Source organism: Uranotaenia lowii, chromosome 2 (assembly GCF_029784155.1).
Source record: "Uranotaenia lowii strain MFRU-FL chromosome 2, ASM2978415v1, whole genome shotgun sequence".
Classification (NCBI taxonomy): Eukaryota; Metazoa; Arthropoda; class Insecta; order Diptera; family Culicidae; genus Uranotaenia; species Uranotaenia lowii.
The window spans coordinates 84,639,366-84,657,949 of record NC_073692.1 but is presented as its reverse complement, the minus strand read 5'-3'; the positions used below and the strand labels follow the sequence as shown (position 1 = coordinate 84,657,949).

Sequence of the window (18,584 nt, the reverse complement as noted above, 5' to 3'; positions counted from 1 at the left end):
ACGATTCTGAATTGCCATCCTGATAATATTTTTAAGTGAACTTAATGAATCAAAACAATCGAATTCTTTTCTATGCAGTCTATACGTAAAATCAGGTCAAAAGTTGTCCGTGGTTAAAATTTGTTAGGAAAATGCTAGGAATATTTAAATAAGGTAGTGTCGAGAGCCATATTGGATTTTGCTTGTGACGTCAAAAAAAAGGAATTTATCGAAAAATCGCTGCAGAAATCTTTTCCGGATTTGCAAAAAAAAAAACACCAGCACAAGAATAAAACACCGCCAAAATTCCTGCACATCTCAACTTCCGATGCAATTTCAAATCATACCAATAATACTGCTAGTTATCTGGTTCATCAAGCTCCATCGGAAAGTACAAAATTATTCTGATTATCGGTCCAAGAAATTCACTTTTATGGGTTCAGATAAAATTCTTATTTATTGATATTCTGATCTTAGAATTTCCAAGGCGGTCACACGATACCAAGTACTTATTTCTTGACCAAAATCATCCAGCACACCTAAATTAATCCCAGATATTCGAAAATGAGCATCAATTTGGTTTAATTGCAAGATAGTGTCGCCATCTACGATTTGAAACTAGAGAAATAGCGTTCGACTATTTAAAAACATTAGTATTTTTGAATTTGAAGCCTGTTTTTTTAATCAAATTCAGCATCAAATCTATGTTTCGTCAATTTGTATCATACTTATGAATGGTAATGAAGAAATAAAGCAGTTTGATGAAATATTTTAGCTCAAGAATCAAATTCCTAAACGCTAGAGGAGCATCTCTTGAAACCCCCTTTTAAAACCTTTGAAAATCTTCGAAATTCTAGAAAATTCCTTAAAACACAGTTATCTATTCGGATAATTCGTAGAAGCATTATTATTCACTTTTATACAGTAAATTTTTAGAAATAATCTTGTTTTTGTTGAAAAAACACAAGTGGTTCTATTCTTATTTCGCACCCTTTTTCCAAAGTTTTGGTCCTCAACGCCAATTGCAACGTCCAAAAAAAGTAAACTTATGCTTGATTTATCCGTTAAACAATTCAAAACAATTTATAGAACAAAGTTTTGGTGATTTTCAAACATTCATATTTTAACAAGCAAAACACATAGTGGTGCTATTCTTATTTCGCTCACTGTACGACCGTTTCACTGAATCGATCTTGGAGGTCAATCTTTTCCTGAAGATTTAACAATCCTACTCAGAAGTGAAATACAAAGAATGGGTTTTAATTAAATGACGATTTTTGTCTATGAAACAGCTCTCATTTCAAGGTACAATGTACTTTTCGGGAAAAAACTAAATGTTAACTCAAAGAAATTATTACTGTGAATTTTAAATTCTCACAAGTCACATTTAATAAATTTGAACAAAAATTTGAACTATTAAATAATTCTTCAAGAGGAAAATTAGAATTTACGAATTCCTCTAAGATTTCATGAAAAACAGGATGAAAGCCTAAACTTCAGGCAATTTCTTATAGAGTGACAACGAATCGTTATTTTTTTCTACATACTAGAAAAAACTAAAACAAACATTAACAATCGAATTCAAAAATTAATGCAAGAAGGTTTTTACGTAAGTATATTTTTAAAGCTAAATCTAGGAACAAAAGAAATAGTTAATTCCTTAGTTTAAAAAAAAGCTTCGGCGTTTCGAACATTTCATCGATGCCTTCACCATCAGTATATAGAGCAACTTAAACATGATATATATAACGTTAAAAGAATCTTTCATGAGGGATTTATTCATGAGGGAGGAATCTGTGAACATATTTAGATTTGAATGGATTGAAAGTTCACAAATATTAATATTACTGTTTTATCCATTCTTTTCAGAATTTTCAACGGAGTAGTAACAAGCACCATAAAAGTAAGTTTCTCTTTTTTTTTTTCAAATAACAAAGTTATTATTAAAACAGAATGACAAATTAAGATAATCTTATTTTATATCGAACAACGATACATCGTCGTTACAGTTCAGTAACTCGCCGAAAACACAACTTTCCTTCAATGTTAGGCCGGGATAAAAGTTTAATTTGTCTTTTGTAAACGTTTTAGAAATTTTATTGAAAAATGTGATAAATTCTTTGAAAATTCAAATAGAAAAAAAATCTAAATTCAAACTATAGCAAATGGAAATTGAATCACCTTTGGAATTAGTTTTTTTTTTAATTTTCGATCGTAAATAACTCAATTTTAAATTATATATTGATTGTTTGCAAATGCATAGTTTGATTATGAAAAACACACCTATCGCTATACACCTTGGTCAAATATTCGATTTATCAGTCTAAACAACATTATTTTTCGCAAAAAAATAGAATTTTAAGCTCAAAAACTGAAATCTGAATATGACTCTGAAACTGAAATCGAATCCAATCTTCCATTTCCAACAAAAGTTTTGGGTAGACTCGCTGTATTTATATACTGCAAAATGATTCCAAACTTTTCTACTGTATTTCATTTCTAATGCCGAAATCTTTCTTCTGACTATGACCTTTTTCAACTGAAATTTTATTTTGAGACTAAATCTTAAAGAGGATCTTTCCTTCTAGAATGAGCAAGCCTTACATGATACTTGTTTTTAACTCATTTTTAAATTTTAAATATTATTTTCATTTTCGATCTCATATATTTTTTTGTAAACCTCTTCCAAAGCGGTGTGTTAGCTTGGTTTTAAAAGAGTTGATGCGGTTTTTTTTTCATACGATTCTGAATTGCCATCCTGATAATATTTTTAAGTGAACTTAATGAATCAAAACAATCGAATTCTTTTCTATGCAGTCTATACGTAAAATCAGGTCAAAAGTTGTCCGTGGTTAAAATTTGTTAGGAAAATGCTAGGAATATTTAAATAAGGTAGTGTCGAGAGCCATATTGGATTTTGCTTGTGACGTCAAAAAAAAGGAATTTATCGAAAATTCATATGTGAATGGCAGAAATTTCAAAGAAAAACACATTTTAGAACGATAATGAATTTAAATTTCATTTTTATTGTGTTGTAAGGCCTTTATTTCAGTATGCAATTTTTTGGTCCATTAATTTTTTTTTTTTTTTTTGTTTCGATTATAGTCGTTTTCACATCTTTATATCATTGGTCCATTAAAGATTGCGTTATATTTTTTTATCCCATTTTCATAATAAATGCAATGTCATCTTGAAGCTAAAATGTGCAAAAACGAAGAAAAAAACAGTTTAAAAAGGTCTAGCTGGTAGTTTTTGATTGTTTAACTGATTTTTATACAACCGGTTTAGCGTATTCAATTCTTATGTAGAACAATGAACGGCAATTAATGATCGTTAACTCGATTTACTAAAATGCCAATAAATAATTGTGATTTTGTATTAAAGTTTGTTTTTGATTACTTTATTGTAATAAGGATCTTAAACTGCACTGATTTGATCATTTTAAGGAAGACTTTGAACTAATTTCAAAGTTTTGTAAATTTGAGAAGGGAAAATCCACCATTTTTTCGAACTTCGATGGTCTATTTTATATAAAAATTACTCAAAAATCCAACGTTTTTTGTACCGATCTTGAAAAGCAAGAATCCTTCTAGAATAAAATGTTTTAAAAATTGAAAATTTCCGGCAAATTTTCCGAGTTATCAACAAAAAAGGCAAATTTCTTAGTAAATTAACAGATTTTTCGTGATTGTGACGTCGCAGTATGTACTAATACTAGAGCAGGGCTGCCTTGACACCACCTTCTTTAAATATATCTTGAGGAAAATGATAATAATTGTTATTTATTATTAATTTTGATTGACATTTATTTTCTATTTTAATCATCAATTGAAGGGTTGATTGTACAATTCTTCTATAGTATTTTGAATTAAAAAAATAATTAAAAATTAAAATTTGCTGATGATGATGCAGTTGATGATTGAATTTAATTTGATCAAAAGAAGCAAATATTCAATATTAGTTCTAGAGTGCCTGTGATCAAAGAGGGAGATAAAAACTTTTCCTTCTACAAAATTCTTTCAGTTGTCAAAATAAAAAGGAAAAAGGACCTTTTTGAAGTTCAAAGTATCAATTTTATAAATTCATTATCTATACATCATGTTCAATTAAACTAACAAAGTACATGTCATGTCGCGAATAATCAATAAGAATCTGATAAAAATAATAAAAATTAGGAATTCTTAGTTTTGTTGTGACCATTGAAAGCCCAAAGCAAATAGAAATTAAGCTTAAAATTATTAACTTTGAATGATTATTTGAACTTTTTAGAAATTTATTCAAAAATATGATTGTTTCCATTACATAAATTAATAATAAAATAGTAAATGAAAAGTTTATTAATTGTCAACCGCAGGTTTTAAAGTAAAGAATTTAAAGCTCTGAAGATTTTGTCACTTTCAATTGAAATATTGTGTATTGAAAAGAAAGAATGGAGAAAAAAAAATTAAGATTCAAATACTTATCTTTTCATTCCATAAAATTTAGAATGGAAAAACGAAGACAAACTTAGTAAAAAAATTTCAAAAAATATTAATAGTTTGAGTTTAAAGTCCGGTGAATGAACTTAAAAATAATAAAAACCGAACTATAATTTATTTGAAAATAAAAAAAATTAAGATAAAAAATAGGAGAGTATTTAATAATCAAGAAGTATTTTTTCAATAAACACGTTTAACTTCAGTGTTTCAATAATTGATTTGGAAAATTTAAGCACCAAATCTTTTTTTCAAATTTGGTAAATCTTCTAAATTTAGATTTGGTGATATGAAGTTTAAATATGTTTTAAAATGTGTGAGTTTTAAGTGAACTCAATCATTGATAACTGATAAATTATCAAATCTACATTTAAGGAAAAATCTGATTTTGAAATTGTTTATTATACCTCATATAATTTAGGAATAATATTTTTATGATAAGGATGCATGATCTGAAACAGCTAAATTCTAGAGTTTTTTAAAATTTCAAAACATAACATTACAAATATTTCTTACATAACTTTGAAGTCTTGAGCAAATTTCTTTGTTTAGTTTTTGTAAAAATATTTTTTTTTTTTCAAAAAAGACAGAACTGATAAAAACTAGTTACGTGGATTCCAACTGGTTCTTGTATAAAATAAGTATTCCAAAAATAAATTTTGAAGAAATGGTTCGTTTCAAACTCTTTTCTTGATTAGTTACACTTCTTAATAAAACTCCATTATTAGGACGTGGAAAGGTTTTTTTTCATGTCAAGTTAAGAGTTTCAACACAAATGGTTGATTGAATAGCAAATCCAAAATTAAATTTCAAAATGTGTTTCAGTTCTTGAACGTCAGAAAGTGCCGTGAAATGAAATCTCTCATGCCTTGGGTCATTTTAGATAAACTTCGCCGGAGACAAGTCAAATTTCTGACTTTCTTGTTAACACTTAAAGGGTGATACGGTCAAGATTTGGTCAAGAGAAAACGCGTGTAAATCGGTGAAATCGTTTATTTAAAAAATCAAATTAAATTTCTTTTTCAAGTTTTATTAGTATAAAATTCAGGAAAAATATTCAGTTAGGCTTCCGTTTTTCCAAATCCGAATAGCTGGGCCTTTCGCTTAACCCCTGCCATCAGATTTTGTACAGCCACCTTGTCCACCTTCTTCGCCGCAGAAAGCCAGTTTGCCTTGAACTGCTGCTCGTCCGTAGCAGCTTTTTTGGTCTTCTTCAGGCTCCGCTTGAAAATAGCCCAGTATTTCTCAATTGGGCGGAGCTCTGGCGTGTTGGGAGGGTACTTGTCCTTGCGAACCACCTGCACGTTGTTGGCGGCGTACCACTCCATGGCCTTTTTACCGTAATGGCAAGATGCCAAATCCGGCCAAAACAGTACGGAACAACCGTGTTTCTTCAGGGAAGGCAGCGGACGATTATTCAAACACTCTTCCACGTAAATTTCTTGGTTGACAGTCCCGGAAGCTATGAAAATGCTGCTTTTCAAGCCACAGGTACAGATGGCTTGCCAAACCAGATATTACTTCGCGAACTTTGACAGTTTCATGTGCTTGAAAATATCTGCTACCTTTCCTCTTCCTTTTGCCTTATAAAACTCCTGTCCCGGAAGCTGCTTGTAATCGACTTTGACGTAGGTTTCGTCGTCCATTACCACGCAGTCAAACTTCGTCAGCATCGTCGTATACAGCTTCCGGGATCGCGCTTTGGCTGTCGTATTTTGTTTATCATCGCGATTTGGAATCACTACCTTCTTGTAAGTCGATAGTTCGGCTCGTTTTTTGGCTCGATGCACGGTTGTAGACGATACACCCAGCTTATTTGCGGCATCTCGGAGAGAGAGGTTAGGGTTTCGCTTGAAACTACCGGCAACTCTATTTGTCGTCTCAGCGGCTTCCGGTTTTCGATTTCCCCCCGATCAAGACTTCCTGGCTGTCGACAAACATTTCCCAAACACTTTAATTACATTTGTAACGGTTGATTTGGCAACTTTTAGCGATTTTGTCAGCTTTGCGTGCGAGTAGCTCGGATTTTCGCGATGCGCGAGCAAAATTTTGATATGCTGCTCTTCTTCCTTGGACGGCATTTTGACAACTGAAGAGTGAATTCCAAAATCAAAATAGGAGCAACATTCTACACACACACATACCTTCAAAATGAGGGATGTTCAGGTTTTTTAAATGCAACATTGAAATTTTGACCGTATCACCCTTTATCCAGGTTGAAAAAAGCCCGATTTTATTTACAAAACCAAACCGAAAACTTTAATTAAGCTTTTATTTTGTTTTTTTTTTCTTAATCTTTGAGTCCAACAACAAATTTTATCAAAATACAAATAAAGTATTTTTGGAAGCCTAAACGATTCGAAATCTGCTGATGTGAAACGTTTCAAGTGTTGCTGTTTAAAAAGTATTATTTCATAGATTTTGCTCAAATTAGCAGAGATTTTGAGATTAAAATTTTGAAATCACAATTTCTTAGATTTGTTCGGTGTGGATACTCACGTAGAGTTCGAGGACTTTGAAAAGTACCTTGTTGAAAAATGAAAAGATCGATTTAGCAGAGATCGATCCTCCAGCTCAACTTTTAAAATTGGATCGATCTTACGACCGTTGATTTGAATCGATTGAGAAATTCCTTAAAATCTTACATTCCCAGAATAAATACACGTCAACTATGAATCGAAGCTATAAACAGCATTTGGTTTTGAAAGAATCCATATAAATCCTATTCAACGGTTTGTATAATGTAAGAAAGTCAAACCACTCTAAAAATCTTTCCTACAACATTGCTTTCGACTTAATGGTTTTTCCAAGACCATTTGAGGAAATCTTACACTCCAAGAACTCCTTACATGTGTGTTTTTTGGATCACAGAAATAAAAAAAAAATCTGTCGATTTTGCAGGACATTTTATTATTTCTAAAAATTTCACCTCGGAAGTTACCGCAGAGTGGTTGTGATGTGTTTTTGGAGCCGTTATCATTTTGACTCAATACGACTGCTGCTGGAAAACCGTGGCTGCGGTTCGGATAAACATTCCTTCGTGATATTGTTGGGAATAAAAAATTGGATAAAAATATGAGTGTTTTTAACATTCGAGGAGGGTTTTTTCGATGAACACGTCTAACGTCACGTCAGTGTTTTAATAGTTGATTTGGTACATATTAGCGCCAAATCTTTTTCCATTTGATCCAGCACCTTTTGTTTCGATGATATGAAGTTTAAAAATGTTTTAAAATGGGTAAGTTTTAAATGAAATCAATCATTCATTGATAACTGATAAACTAACAAATCTACATTTAGAAAAAAAAACTGATTCTGAATTTGTTTAAGGGTAATTTCCAATCGTTGTCCCCTTACCCATTGTTGTACGAAATGACTTAAATTGTCAATATTTCAGCTGTTTGTCAACTTTTTCCCAAAAATAGAACTGTATCATGTTAGTTGAAATTGGTTCGCTCAAACGTGTCATGAAATTATTGAAAGCTCCAGCAAGCGAAGTCTACAATTTCACAAACCTTTTCAATGGATTCCGATTTTATTTATTGAAATGGTTTTAACCTTTTTCGCGAAATACTTTGCTTCTTCTCATGCTGACAAAAAATGAAGCTTAAGAATAGGTAAAATTAATAGCGTATCAAAGGCCAACTTCATTTCAAGCTTATTTGAATTTCCTGGATGATTAAATTGCAAAGTTTTCTTCTTCCTTACAAATTTCTTACAATTGAACATTTTTATTGATTACAGGCAACTGAAGAAATATTCGGATTGTCTTTTTTGCTAAATATCTTAGTGGATATTTGCGTTTAATTATTAATTTTGGTAATTTCTGTGCTCTAATTTACTGTTTTTTACTGAGAACTTTCATATTTAATGCACTCAACGTTGTTTTTCAATAATTCAATCTGCAATTTATTTTTTTCTTTTTAATATATTTCTAAGATACTTATTACAACATTGCGTTGTTTTAGTATTTGAATGTAATGTATTTGAGTATCGTGAGCTGAAACGTAAACTTTTCACTGTCCATTGTTATCACTAAACTTGTGACCGTTAAATTGTGAATTCTTCACAATATTTTCAAGAAGCTAAATGTGCAATCTGTATTCATGTTTTCAATTTATAGTCTCATTTCATGCATAGAAAAATTATGCAATCATTATTGTGTTTAACTGTATCTTTTTGATTTGATTTCTTTTCAATTCAAAAATTTATGAGTTCGTAAAAATGTTATACCAATTATGTTTTCCACTCCGAGCAATTGTTTTCTGTAGCGATACAAGCGCTCCCGTTGAAATCCATCATCAAAGCCTGTAACTTTGCCTCACAGAAGCAGAAGCAGCAGCAGTAAGCAACAGAGAGCGAGCTTCCCCAAAGCAGCTTAAGATGTATCACGTCCTCGGTCCGGAAGCAGCTGGGAAATAAAACAGAAAACATTCACTAAAGACCGGAAACCTTGCCATGTTGCGGAAAAGTCGTGGTGGTTGCGGATGGAACCCTTACTTCCTCTCGGATCCTGTCCCAGGACTTTTCGCCGCATCTCGACCGCACGTTGGCCATCGGTTTTTTGAATCTGAACGAAACCGAGCAGAGAGCAAAAAAAATAATCATCAGTGCACTGGCTGCTTCCTTTTCCCGAGCAGACCTTCAAATCCAAGCCGAGGAAAACAACCGTGAAACTCTTCCGATGAGTCACAATTCTCCGCAGCAGGCTCACACAAACCGGAAATTTATCTCCATTGTGTTTGTTTTCTGCACAGTCCTTACGCTCGTTATTATTTCCTTTCGCTTTCATTATGGTCTTACTGATGCTGCTTCGGGTTTCCATACGGTGGAAAAGATGCGCCTCGAGACTCAAGTAGGTATGCCTATAGGACCTTTCTTATGAAATACGCTGGAGACGATCGGTGGCGTTTCCGGTTAAAGCGGAAACAGTTCACGGAAACAGTTCGGGGAGCAGGACCAGGAGCAATTCTAAGGCAAATAGGAACCATTTCCCCAAGAAGGACACACACACACGTGTTTGCTGTTTGTGGTGGGCAAACAGCAGAGGCGTCGAAACACCAAGATGGAAGATAGATTGCCAGGCAAATTCAATTACTTCATTTGGTGATATTGTTTCGCGGCGTGACAAAGCCTTCAATTGACACTCTTCTGGGAGGATTGCTGTCCCCCACGCGTCGTCAGGCTTGCAAGGCGCACTGGAGGATGAAAGTGATAATTGAATTAAGATATTTTTTTTTTCATCCGTTGAAGAAAGGTTTTGGAGAGTGATTTATTTTATAAGCAAATCTGACAATACTATGATGAGATATCACTTTACATTTACGTTGATACTTGTTTTCTTTCAATTTTTCTAAAATTTGGTATGTGGATTTAGTATCTATATATATAAAAGCAATTTCTACATGTTTGTTTGTCCTCTATAGGCTCAGCCGTCTAAAGCGCTAGAGAGCTGAAATATTGGCATGGATGCTAATGTGGACCAGGAATGAAATATTTTCAGATTTTCGGATGACCCCTTCTGAAGGGAGTCCCATACAAGACAAATATTGTTTTCGCGATATTGACGTCATTTTTCGTCGGATTGTGATGAAAATTTGCACATGAGGGTTTTGAGAGATAGGCAATTGATTTCAAGTAAAGTCTGTTTTACATAGAATCTTGTCAGATAAAATAGATCATTTCTCCGCAAAAAAAAAACGTACAACAAAAGTAAAAATGTCATTTTGTAGGGTTTTCATTGCACTTTAAGAAAAAAAAAAATACATAAAAATCATTCATCAGCTTTTCGGATGAGTTTTCGAACTTTTTTTGTGATGGGGATTTTTTTTTATTATCTGACGGGTTTGCGCCGGGGGTCTTCAGATTTTCCCCAAAATTGAAAATTTGATTCATTTTTGTGACTTAAAATACATGATTTTTTTAGATTTCTAACATTTTTATTTTTTGAGTTAGCTTCGGTTAGATTTTTGTGTAAATAAAAAATAACCATTTTTCAAAGCTACATAACTCTGTTGTTTCTAAACGCAAATTAGGGGCCGTCCATAAATGATGTCACGCGTTAAGGGGAGAGGGGGGGTTTTGATTTTTGTGACAATTTGTGACATGGAGGGGAGGGGGGGGGGCAGCTTGAGCGTGACATCACTTATCATTACAATAAAAAAAAAACAGCAAAACAATAACAAATAATTTTATCCTAAATTCAATAAAACTATACTTGCACCATTCATTTAATGAATAATAATACTCACGTAATCACTTTTTGTAAATTTTATTAGCATAAGAAAGTTCGCAAGAACACTTTTACTGCAACACTCAGAAAAGTCCTTCCCACTTAAATTGTGGCAAAACGTGATCAGGATTACTTGGCTATTCTAACCTGTGGAGAAGATTTGGATTGCGAATGGATTGAAGAAGAGGAACTAGATTTGGATGGTTGGATAGAGATTTGGTCATTGATATGGAATGTCATCTACATAATCCTTGGACTCATGATTGAAATGTGTTTTAACCAATGATTGAAGGCTTGTTAAAAGTTGTTAACCTTTTTTTCAATTTTATGAATAAAACTGATGAATTTAAAAAAAGCAACATTTTTAATCAAATTTCTATGAGTTCAAAATTTTCCCCCCGGGGGGGGGGGGGGGTTGGGGTTAGGGAAACGTGACGTAATACAAAAGGGGGGTTACGGAATTTGTGACAATATGTGACGGAGGGGGGAGGGGGTATAAATTTTTTCCAAATTTTGCGTGACATCATTAATGGACAGCCCCTTATAAAATAGCACATTAAAATGCATTGAAATTTTATCAGCTTTCTAAATAGAATAGTTGAAAAAAATTAAATAATGACCTTCAACATGAAAAGTTGTAAATAAACTTTAAATGGCGTCTAAAAGTACCGTCTGCACCACCGAATATTTTGCAAAAAATACCATTGTATAGCTCGATGCATGATGCAACTTTCATCTGAAGACACCAAAGTGGGCCATTAACACCTCGAAGAGTTATGAAAGAAATAATGACAATAAATCTCTTTTTTGCATCGAAAACAAACAATGGTCGAACAACTGCACTCACATATGGGGATAGCAAGCACTTCTAACAACATGGAAACAAAAGAACTTATCAAAGCTGGTAAAAAACACTATTTTTTCGTCCTTTTCAGACTGCCCTTACTCGCATAACAGTCCCATATGAATTTTCGTCATTTTAGGTCAACATAAGGCTTCAACATAAAAGACTAAAAAAAGAGGTTTTGTTATAGAAATTTCGAAAAAAAAAAATCAATTCGTGGCTGTCCTATATAAAATATACCTGAATAACAGTCCCATATGTGAAATACCACGGATTTGGTTACTTTTCAATGTTTCTTTCGGCGAAATAGTCTTTGGTTTATTGCTTTGAATCATTTAAACATTTTTTTAACTCACTTGATGTCGAATGATGCACACTAGTTTTCGAAGGCAGATCTGACTTTCTTAGGAATGACTTCCTAAGCGAAAAACTATCGGATGCAATCAAAAATCGTAAAAAGATTCAACTTACAATGTGGAATTCATGATATTTTTTTGCAAAAGTATGTTTCTTTTTCTGACAATTGCATTTAGAAGTTAAAAAATGATCAAATTTAAGTCTTAGAAAGTAGCTTGGTGAGAAAAATATATTTTGTATGGGACTGTTATGCTAGTAGATTCGAAAAAGGTTTCAAATATGGTCGATTAACAGTCCCATAATGAATAAAAATGGTGCTCTCGACCTTACCAATAACCCAATTTCGAAAATTTCAGGCCTAACGATTTATTATGACAACCTAGAAACGATTTTCGTTTATGCTGAAAGTGGTGGTCACAATTTCAAAATATATTCCAAAACAGAAAAAGCTGATTGTCTCGCTTGCTGATTTTTGTATATGGGACTGTTATGAAAGAAGGGGCGGTAGATTGTTGCAGCTTAACTGACTTCATGTTATATCCAAAAATCTAATAACGTATTCGTTTATACCCAGTTTTGCACCAGGTCACAAGTTATACACATTTTACTGTCATTTTTAGAAGTTTATGCGCTAAGTTTTGCATCCGTAATTCCCCAGATTTGATTTAAAATGGACGGTGGAACACTGAAGATTCGTGTGTGAGCGATCGAGGTAGCAAAACACTGACGACGAACTATGTTCGTTCTAGTATGGTAAACCTCAAAACTGGGCGAATGTAGAAAACGAATACGGTAAAAGTATCATATTTTCATCATTTTACAGCCTGGGCTGGCCATACTGAGCTCTTTGATTATTTCTACAACATTTGTGCCACTTTCTCATACTTTTTTGATCAATGGGAAAGGATTTTGGTGTCAAGTGCTTAGCTCCCGATATAAAAACTATGTAAAGCACGTCTATATTTCATTTTTTTAATCACATTTTTGTGATCCCAAACACAGGGACTGAACCTTCTACTATTGGCATTGATTATGCTAACAATGATCTTTGATTGAAAAATTAATAAGTTATATAGTATATGACCAGGTTGTAAAAGCAACATTTCCATTATTTGTTATATCACATTAACAATACGATACTAAGAATTTTGGTTAAAATTCAAAGTCAGTTATGCTGCAAACACTCTACAAAGCACAAAAAAGCAGTGTTTTTTACCTGCTTTGGTAAGTTCTTTTGTTTCCATGTTGTTAGAAGTGCTTGCTATCTCCATATGTGAGTGCAGTTGTTCCACCATTGTTTGTTTTCGATGCAAAAAAGAGATTTATTGTCATTATTTCTTTCATAACTCTTCGAGGTGTTAATGGCCCACTTTGGTGTCTTCAGATGAAAGTTGCATCATGCATCGAGCTATACAATGGTATTTTTTGCAAAATATTCGGTGGTGCAGACGGTACTTTTAGACGCCATTTAAAGTTTATTTACAACTTTTCATGTTGAAGGTCATTATTTAATTTTTTTCAACTATTCTATTTAGAAAGCTGATAAAATTTTAATGCATTTTGATGTGCTATTTTATAATTTGCGTTGAGAAACAACAGAGTTGTGTAGCTTTGAAAAATGGTTATTTTTTATTTACAAAAAAATCTAACCGATGCTAACTCAAAAAATAAAAATGTTAGAAATCTGAAAAAATACATGTGTTTTTAAGTCGCAAAAATGAACCAAATTTTCAATTTTGGGGAAAATCTGAAGACCCCCGGCGCAAATTGTCAGATAATAAAAAAAATCCCCTGATACCACCCATCATTTTCTGCACAGTACTGCTGGTAACCTCATTCGCCATCTTGTTCCACCACTTTTCCATTTTAGCGAGTTTTTTCATGGTTCTGCCTCATTTCTTCAGTTTTCCCTTAAATATTGCCCAATATTCCTCGATGGGGCGAAAATCCGGACAGTTTGGTTGATTGGTACTTTTTTCAACAAAATCGATCTTGTTCTCCTTAAACCACTTAAAGACATTCCGGCTGTAGTGGCAGCTTGCCAGGTCCGGCCAGAACTTCATCGGACCTTTGTGGGACCGAATGCATGGCAAAACCCTCTTCTGGAGACATTCTTCTTGGTATACATTTCCATTCATTGTGTCCCCAGTGATGAAAATCTTAGTCTTCTTCCCACAACTACAGATCCCATACCAAATCAACAACTTATGAGCAAATATATCTCTGAAAACAAACTTGAATCTACCCGCAACATTCCTTTTACGATTCGCAAGGTAAAATTTGTTACCGGGTATTTGTCCGAAATCCATTTTGACGTAAGTTTCGTCGTCCATCAAAATGCATCCGTTGTACTTGGTCGACACTTTCTCGTACAACTTCCTTGCCCTGGTTTTGGCAACCAGGTTTTGTTTCAGCGTCCTGTTGGAGTGTTTGCTTGCGAGATACGACTGCAAGCCTTCTCGCAAACAAATTCGTCGAGCTGTACTGTGGTTCGTCTTGAACTTTTTCGCCAAAATCACGCAAGGAGATTCCAGGATTATTGTAAACTGATCGAATTACCTTTGCTCGCAGCTTCCGGTCATATGTTCCACTTTTACGCCTGGTTTGTTTTGCTCGATCCACCGTAAGGGTCTTTCGGTAACGTTGCAGCACCGAATATACAGTCGATTTTGGATATTTCAGGAATTATGCGATCTTTACCACGTCGGTTTCTCTACATGAGTTTGCAGAATTTTCTCTCGCCTTTCGCGTTCCATCGTCGATAACTTTTGACTGACTGCTTCAATCTTGATGAAATTTTCACCACTAAGTAACCAAACCATCCGGATCTCAACACTATCAATAGATTTGCGATGTGACAACTAGGGGCGCTGCAGTAAATGAACTTTCCTTTTTTTGCGATATTTTATTTATTATCTATCGGATTCAGATGAAAATTTGTACACGAGAGTTTTGAAAGACGTGCAATCGATTTGAGGTATCAAATTCAGTGTAAGGGGCCTGCAAAAGGGGTCATTCACATAAAATTTTTAATATTTTCGTGATATTGACGTTATTATACATCGGATTCAGATGAAAATTTGCACGTTTAAATTTTATTAAGGACGAACAATTGATTCCAATTATCCAATTTCGGGCTAAGGGTCAGCCAAAGGGGTCGTCCATATGACTATCCACTGGTTTTATGATATTGACGTTATTATGCAACGATCGAGTCGTAATTTATACACGGGGATTGGGATGGTCAATTGATTTCAATATTTGTATCAGACAACCAAAAAGGGGGTCTTCCATATTAACTGTTAAATTTGTTTTTTCAATAATCACATGAGTCTGTATCGCATCGAAACGAAAATTCATATATGGGTTTTTTTTCTTAAGACAGAACGACAGAAAAAGTGATCGTGTTTGACATTTTTGCAATATGTCGTGCTATGCATATAATAATTCGAAATAAAAAAACGTTTGTAACTGCATTGATTCGTAATAATGTGCGTGCAATCGTATACCTATGCAAATTAATTCGCATGTCTGATTTTCGTAAAACGAATTTGCTGGCAATCGTAAAAGAATACAAATAAGTTCAATAAAATCGTTAATGATAATGGAACATCGATGATTGGAATCGTATTTAAGGAGGCTTTAAAATGTTGGTCTATTTTTAGATCATTGATGACGTGTTCTACGAAGCAAATCCCCTTGAATTTATATATTTCAGATAGCGTCGAGGAACCATCATGAGCTGCAGATCGTATGGTCAGGGGATCTAGGCCAGGTACTACAATAATTTCTTGAACGTTGAAATTGAATTGTAGGATATAAACTTCAATTTGTTTTATTTTTTATTTTTTGCTAGTTTAGAAAAAATTGGATTTGACAGCAAAAAACGCATTTCTTTGACTTTAACTTTGAGGTATTCCCAATCGCATATTGAGCAAAGACCTTAAAGATTACAACCGCAATCATCTATATGATGATGTAAATTGTCATAGCATATTCCAAACAGAATCATGGTAGTCGTAACTGATTCGCATGACAAATCGTGCAAATCGTAATTCAATACAATTCAAATCAAGAATATGTGTGCTAATGTACCTATATTGCCTCCAAAATGATACGTATATACTGGTTTTGCTGCATAATATAAGATATGTTTACACGTATATTTGCACGCACATTTGTGTTGCAAATTCGAAATACCCACCAAATGGTTGTCTGGGGCACTGAGATGAAGGGAGAAAATAAGTGGATGATCACATAAATTGTGCAGCCAATGCTTGAATTTGAGGTAACTTGTGGCAATTTGTCAGAGAAAATGAGAAGGTTGCTAGATAAGCACTCGAGCTCTTAAAAAAATTGTATGTCAACTTCCTTTCCCCCTTCCTATCGAATCATTGAAAGGATAAAAAAGTTTTGAACAATCATAGGAAAAAATTTATGCTGTGCTATGATTGTCTTTTTGTCGTCACGGCTAATAAACAATGTAGATTCAATAAATATAAAAAAAACGAAGAAATTTAAAAATGGTATAAAAGCAAAAAATGACTTAAAATGACGAAACTGACAAAGATGAGGGGCAAAAACGTATCTTTAACCCCTTGAGGCACTTATAAATTAAGTTTGATTGAGCTGAAATTTTGCACACGTAAGCTTTTTGTTTTACTAAGTTTTACTAAGTTTTACTGAGTTTTACTAAAAATTGTATACGGGAGGCTTCCAAAATAAGACATGACCATTTTAGAAGCCACCCTACTGTACAACCATAAGTGAAACCGTTGGCATAAACATGATTACCAATAATCGCCTCGAAATTCCTCACTTTTACATAAGCAACAAAAACAGCAACTTCGAAAACATTCAATATGCACGCCGCGTTTTAAAGTTTAACCACATTTCCGAAGCAGACAACCAGGACGCCTATAAATAATCACATCCAGGGGTGGTTGCAAACCGGAATCGGAACTGTACCAGACTCGAGCGTTGCGGAAGCGGCAGTTTCCCGCCAGAGCAGTTGCCACCATCTCATCTCATCGAAACGGCTTGGTGCTGCAAATCAAAATTGACACTAAACCCAATTGATTGCTGCCGGACATTGCTTTGGTTGGCTAAAGCTGACCGACCCGGTTCGATTCCTGTTCCTCCGGTTCAACTACCCGGCTACGAAAAATTCGCTGTCCGTCGATTCTTTATGGTGCTCACAAACTGTGAGCGGCAGACACAAAGTTGAGCAAGGGAAAAGTATGGAAAAAATCATAAAACTGTGGTTTTAGGCATGATTGGTCCTATAGAATTTCGTTGAATTGCAATTCGAAACGATTGCCGTTATTTGTCCCGACAATAGCTGAAATTAAGGCTAGGTAATAAAAAATATTTCAAATCGATTTTTTTTCATTTGAATGATGATGAACATAAAACCACGAAAAAAAGCTCAAATCAATTTCAAATTTAGCTCTATTTTTTGTCATTCTCATCAAAGTTAATCAATCTTAATTTTATTTTTAAATTTATCCCACTTCGAAAACCTTCATCAATTCAAGCCGACAAAATTTATTTTCAATATGCCAAATCCTTTCCATAATTCAATAGATCGTTATTAAATAATCCCAGAGTGCAACAGACGGGCGTGAAATTTCTTGTTACCCCATTTAGTAAATGGTAAAACGGCCCGGTTCAGGGCTACCAGCATAATTGTTCTATTATAGGATCAGTTTCGTGGATGTTTATTAGACAGCTGCAAGCTTTGTATGGAAACTTGAAATTTCTGAATTTTTACGCTTTCCATGACTTTGTTTGGATCATTTCACTGCCGAAAATATTAAAAAAAAAATTTGGAAGTGATTCATTGAGTCCTGAATAAGCGCAACGATGTATGGAAATTTTAAAGGAAAAGCAAAATTTTTCATTCAAAAATCATCAAAGATAAACTGAAAGCAATTTAAATCCCTTCTGCATGAAATATTTTCCAGTCTCTTCATAAATTATTAGGACTTAACGAATCTGGATTAAGCTTGTTTCCTACAAACAAAAAAAACGGTTTTCTGAATCTCAACTTTCTCAGTTCGATTTCCCATTAGCACCACTTATCCATGTGTTCTACATGGATCAGTTAAAGAACGTGTGATCAGGGTTGCCAAATGTTTTCCGAAAAATTGTGGAAAATTTTGAAAAAATGTCTGGAAATGTCTGAAAAAGTCTGGATAGCTTGCTTTTGGAAAAGTGGTGACCTATTTTTTGGTCACCAAATCCTAATGTTGCAGATAGGCACTTATCGTTTGTTTCTGACACAATCCAGTTACGTGTTCTGTTTGACTCTCAATTTAATATATATCTTCGAAGAATTTGCCTTTATTCACATTATTCATATCTTTCAACCTCTGCTTTCATAATTCATAAATTCTAATCTTTTCTTTGAACAATTTATGTCCTAAGCCAAAAGTCTGGAATTGTCTGGAAGAAATTTCAAAAGTCTGGAAGTCTGGAATCCTGAAAAAATGTCTGGCAAAAGTCCAAAAAGTCTGGAAGATCCAGAAAAAAATCTGGAAGGTTGACATCACTGCGTGTGATTATTTCTGTAGTGTTTATGTCACGTCCACTTATGCATAGAATCCTACCAGTTTACTATCACATGCTCACGACCGTTTCATTTGAGTTTCCTCTCGATTGCTACCTGGTGCTTTTCAGGTGGTATTTTAATCCT

At 33.8% G+C, this 18,584-nt stretch overlaps 1 protein-coding gene across 1 annotated transcript in view; it reads left to right on the top strand.

Moving 5' to 3' along the window:
* The first annotated feature begins 1,848 nt into the window (after positions 1-1,848).
* Positions 1,849-18,584, top strand: part of LOC129746102 (uncharacterized) — a 271,077-nt gene continuing 254,341 nt past the window's right edge. Inside the window, exon 1 of the mRNA XM_055739564.1 lies at positions 1,849-1,882. The gene's annotated coding sequence lies outside the window, so the exon portion shown is untranslated. The remainder of the gene's footprint in view (positions 1,883-18,584) is intronic.